The sequence below is a fragment of the Odocoileus virginianus genome, chromosome 10, assembly GCF_023699985.2.
Source record: "Odocoileus virginianus isolate 20LAN1187 ecotype Illinois chromosome 10, Ovbor_1.2, whole genome shotgun sequence".
NCBI classification, from domain to species: Eukaryota; Metazoa; Chordata; class Mammalia; order Artiodactyla; family Cervidae; genus Odocoileus; species Odocoileus virginianus.
Window position 1 is genome coordinate 51,318,144 of NC_069683.1, and position 5,288 is coordinate 51,323,431.

The 5,288-nt window shown below is 48.0% G+C and overlaps 1 long non-coding RNA gene across 1 annotated transcript; it reads left to right on the forward strand.

The window, feature by feature from the left end:
* The first annotated feature begins 463 nt into the window (after positions 1 to 463).
* On the forward strand, positions 464 to 3,951 carry LOC139037179 (uncharacterized). Its single transcript, XR_011490026.1, has 2 exons — positions 464 to 2,034; positions 3,737 to 3,951. It is a non-coding gene; the product is annotated as an uncharacterized lncRNA (long non-coding RNA).
* Positions 3,952 to 5,288: the final 1,337 nt, after the last annotated feature.

Consider the following 5,288-nt stretch of genomic DNA (forward strand, 5'->3'; position numbering starts at 1 on the left):
GGTTGCAGCTGAACATAGGCTCATTTTTAAAAAATATCTGTCCATCTATTTATTTATTTGGCTGTGCCAGGTTGTAGCTGCGGCACACAGGACCCTTGATTTTCATTGCTCCCTGGGGGATCTTTAGAATGGGCATGTGAACCCTTAGCTGCAGCTTGTGGGATCTAGTTCCCTGACCAGGGATTGAACCTGGGCCCCCTGCCATGGGAGCATGGAATCTTAGCCACTGGACCACCAGGGACGTCCCTGGATATAAGCTCCTGACCTGGCTTCTCCATGCCACTGCGGCAGGTAGGCAGAGCCCAGGTCTTCTCCCAACAGAAGGTGGTGGGAACCCACCTTGGACCCTGAGCCCTGTCTGACCCAGAGCTGCCGGGAGCAGATTTACCACTGTACATAAATACACTTTACAATCACAGGGAAGGCTTTCTGAGGAGGCCATCGAATATTTTATAGTGATGCAGATCCAGTGAAAAGAAGGAGAATAAATAAAAGGGAAGATAATTATTTGATGGAGTTCTCTTAGGATATGCCACAGCAGGGAATACTCGCAAAGAATACAGATGACTAGAGAGACACAGCTATGTAAGAATCAGACTAACCTATAAATTGTCAGAAGCAAGAATGGGAGGAAAGGAATGGGTGCGCTCTGGGTTCCCATCACACCATCAGCGCTGGGTACCTCACTCCACCTTGCTGGCAGCGGTCTGCGCGCCAGCCACAGCACAGGCCCGCAGAAGGGAGACGCCACCTAATAAATGTCTCTGGAAAATTACGACTGCACTGCTACAGTAAAAAGATGGCACCGTTTATCTCAGCGCCATCTGCACAGGCTCATTTGTTGCTCCCGAGGCAGCCCACACGCACCCAGCAAGTTTGCAACTCTCCACCACTTGGAGTGCTTTCCTCACGAGGATGCTCGGGGACCCGGGGTGCTCATTCCTCTTCCGGCTCTTGGCGGTCAGCAGGAGAGACGCCGAAAGAGGCTTGCAAGTGGATGCTGCAACATCCGATCTGGACCTCAGGGTGGGGGCCTGGAGTCCAGCACCCTTCCCACGCAGGGGAAGAGGAGCACTGAGCGTCGTTCATTGTTCATCCATCCATTCATCTCTTCAGCAAAGCACACGGAGGGTCTGCTTTCTCCCGGGTGTTGTGATGGACGTCAGGGCCACCCGAGTAGTTTGCCTGCACTTCCTGAAGGATGTGATTCAAATGTCATCTTCTCAGTGAAGTCATCCCTCGGCTTTTCATCTAATACGGCAGCCCCCCTTTGGTAGAGGACTCAGACCCCAGTAGGGCTAGCCCTTAACCAATGACTGGTGGACACAAACCCATGAACCCTCTGGCTTCCTTGCCTCCTGGGGCTACTGCATTGCGATGTGTTTGGTGTTGTTGAAACATAAAACCTTGAGGATGGAGGAGCTCACTCTAAAGCCAGGAATATGCACATACTTGATGCTTCCCTTGTGGTTCAGACAGTAGACAATCAGCCTGCAATGCAGGAGACCTGAGTTCAATGGGTTGGGAAGATCCCCTGGAGAGGGACTGGCCACCCTCTCTAGTATTCTTGCCTGGAGAATTCCATGGATAGAGGAGCTTGGCGGGCTACAGTCTGTGAGGTCACAAAGAGTCGGACACGGGTGAGTGACTTTCACCATCATCATGCATGTACTGCAGGATCTGTGGGCTTTTAAAGTGTGTGTTCAGCTGGTTCCAATGGGTTGGAGGTGGCTTTGCTGAAAGCTTGTGAATGAAACGGACAATATACAGACATGGAAGGATGCGGTCGTGGTCTTTGCTTGGATGTCGGTCCATTTCTTCATCCGTCTGAAGACGGGGTGCTCTGGCATCTCTGGGAATCTCATCACAGCCCCAGCCAAGCCCATCAAGACTGTGATTCTGGGAAGTTTTGAGACGCTTCCCTCCCCTCCTGCCTCAGGGTCCTCTAACCGACGCTGAAATGGAAAACCTCTCTCTTCTCCCTCTCTCCCCTCCTGTCTCTGTACTACCAGCCCAGGAACCTCAACTTCACACGTAATAACCCTCTTTTACTCAGGATAAAGCATCACTGTTCTTTCTGTTGTGTGCAGAAGCACTTGTCAGACTTTGAACTGGGATTTAGTGAAACCCCTGGCGGGGAATTGAAGTTGAGGAAATAGGGACCAGAGTATGATGATGCTTTAGTTGGGCTTTTCTCAGGAGGTGATGTAGATACAGTGATGGTGGGAAGCAGGGGCTGGAGTGAGCCAGAGCTGCCCAGTGGGGAGAACGAACCAGCTGGAGCCCATCCCCGAGGGGGCCAGTCCAGCGAGGGGGCCCTTGGAATAATCAGGGTGTGGGTGATGATGGTGCAACCCAGGAGCCTTGGAAGCCACACCGGAGGGGAGGGAGTTGCTGACGGATATTCAGGAAGTTTAATTAAGAGAATTCAGTGACTGATTAGGTGTTTACATGTGAGGAGGAGAAATCTGGAAGGAGAGCAGATTTTTTGTGGGAAGGAGAAATGAAGGGCAGAAACAGAGACTAAGAAAGGGAAATGGGCAGAGAGGAAAGGCAAGGAGATAGTAAAAAAAAGGACCATAGAAAGATGTAGAAAATGACAGAGGCCCAAATAGAGATGGAAAAGAAGCAATCAGTGAGACTCCTAGTGAGACTTCCTTCTTTTCTAAACTTATTTCCAACCAACTTTAGACTTACAGAAAAGTTGAATAAAATAGTACAAAGACTTCCCACATACCAGCTTCCCCTGACGTTAACCTTTTATACAACCATGGCACAGCTACCCAGGACAGGACTTCGCACTGTCATTGTTGCTACTTAACACTGGTGTTCGATCACTAAGCCGTGTTCACTTCTTTGGGACCCCATGGACTGCAGCACTCCAGGCTTCCCTGTCCTTCACTATCTCCTGGAGTTTGCTCAGACTCATGTCCACTGAGTCAATGATGCCATCCAACTATCTCAGCTCTGTGGCCCACTTCTCCTTCTGCCTTCAGTCTTTCCCAGCACCAGGGTCTTTCCCAATGATTCGGCTCTTCAAATCAGGTGGCCGAAGTATGGACTTGACATTGGTACAATGCTAATTGCTAAACTGTAGACTTTATTGGAATTCGCCAATTTCCTAGTCATATCTGGAGAGGGAGAAGCATAAACCACAGAACCAGAGAGGGAGATGGGTTTAGACAAAAGAACCCAAGGTCCTCTTCCTAGAGAAAGTTTAGAAGGTAGTCCCATCAGATCTCAGAGGCATGGACTATCTTAGGCACATTTGGTGCCTCATAAGTAGTTGCTTAATGAATGGATTCAAGTACCCTAGGCACAGACCAGTCATTGCACCAACTATCCACACAACCAACCAGTCCTCAGTCTTTTTGAAGCTTCTGTAGTGACCAGGATCTCTGGCTTCCACCACAGGTGGAAAGGGCCAAATGCTGAGGGCTTCTAATGTCAGGTTCCTAGCTTCACCCTCCAGAGAGAGGTGCCTCAGCTAATGCCCTCTGCTCATCTCTTTCCTTAAATGCTTCCATTGGGGCATAATCATGACACCCAGGATCTCAATCCTATTCCTTTTGAACTTATTATTTAGGGGCTTAGGGAAGTTTGTTACTGTTATGGAGCAAAGAAAGGAGTCTTTTACCCTTCACTGGGGTCCAAAGTAAAATCACCCCCTTCGTTTGGGAGTCAGGCAGCCTAGGGATGGGTGGCTGTCAATCACCAGAAGCTTCTCCCCTCCTAGGCTCATCAGACATGGAGGGAAGCCAGCCTCAGCAGACAGCAGCTGTGTGAAATGGCAACCCAAACGGGGCTTCCAGGACAATCTTCTTCACCAACTCCAAAAGGCTGTGAAACTGCCCATGGCCAAGCAGCCTGTTCCATAACAATGGCACATTTGACATCTTCTCTACAAGGCCTTTGCTATATTTCTTTTTGCATTAAAGGGGACAAATCTGCCATGCTGTCTCCTCTTGATTTACTTATTTTTACCCGAAGTGACCAAGAAGACCTTGGAGTCTCTCGAAGGTCAAAGACAATCCTTACAGGGTGGAGCCAGGGAAGTGCAATCTTGGATTAGAGCAGGTGTCAGGGGAAGCCATCACTCGTCTCCAGCACCAAGAGACCAGCGACTGCAGGCAGGTATTGATGGCCCTTGTGGAAGTTCCAGTCCATCTCAGAACAAACTCTCTCCATCTTTCCCTCTTTCTTTCTTTTGCAGGATCCAGAAATGGAAGGGACTGGAAACACCTATGAGGAATATTTAGATAAACTTAGATAACCATCCAGATGTTTTACATGTTCAAGCTGGGTTTGGAAAAGGCAGAGGAATCAGAGATCAAATTGCCAACATCCATTGGATCATCATAAAAGCAAGAGAGTTCCAGAAAAACATCTACTTCTGCTTTATTGACTACGCCAAAGCCTTTGATTGTGTGCATCACAACAAAATGTGGAAAAGTCTTAAAAAGAGAGGGAACACCAGACCACCTGACCTGGCTCCTGAGAAATCTGTATGCAGGTCAAGATTAGACAACAGTTAGAACTGGACATGGAACAATGGATTAGTTCCATATTGGGAAAAGAGTACATCAAGGCTGTATATTGTCACCCTGCTTATTTAACTTATATGCAGAATACATCATGTGAAATGCCGGGGTGGATGAAGCACAAGCTGGAATCAAGACTGCCAGGAGAAATATCGATAACCTCAGAATCACAGATCACTACCCTTTGGCAGAAAGCGAAGAAGAACTAAAGAGCCTCTTGATGAAAGTGAAAGAGGGGAGTGAAAAGGCTGGCTTAAAACTCAACATTCAGAAAACTAAGACCATGGCATCTGGTCCCACCACTTCATGGCAAATAGAAGGGGAAACAGTAGAAACAGTGGCAGACTTTATTTTTGGGGCTCCAAAATCACTGCAGATGGTGACTGCAGCCATGAAATTAAAAGACGCTTGCTCCTTGGAAAAAAAGCTATGACCAACCTACACAGCATATTAAAAAGCAGAGATATTACTTTGCCTACCAAGGTCCATCTAGTCAAAGCTATGGTTTTTCCAGTAGTCATGTATGGATGTGAGAGTTGGACTATAAAGAAAGTTGAGGGCCGAAGAATTGATGCTTTTGAACTGTGGTGTTGGAGAAGACTCTTGAGAGTCCCTTGGACTGCAAGGAGATCAAACCAGTCCATCCTAAAGGAGATCAGTCCTGACTGTTCATTGGAAGACCTGATGCTGAAGCTAAAACTCCAATACTTTGGCCACTTGATGCAAAGAACTGACTCCTTGGAAAAG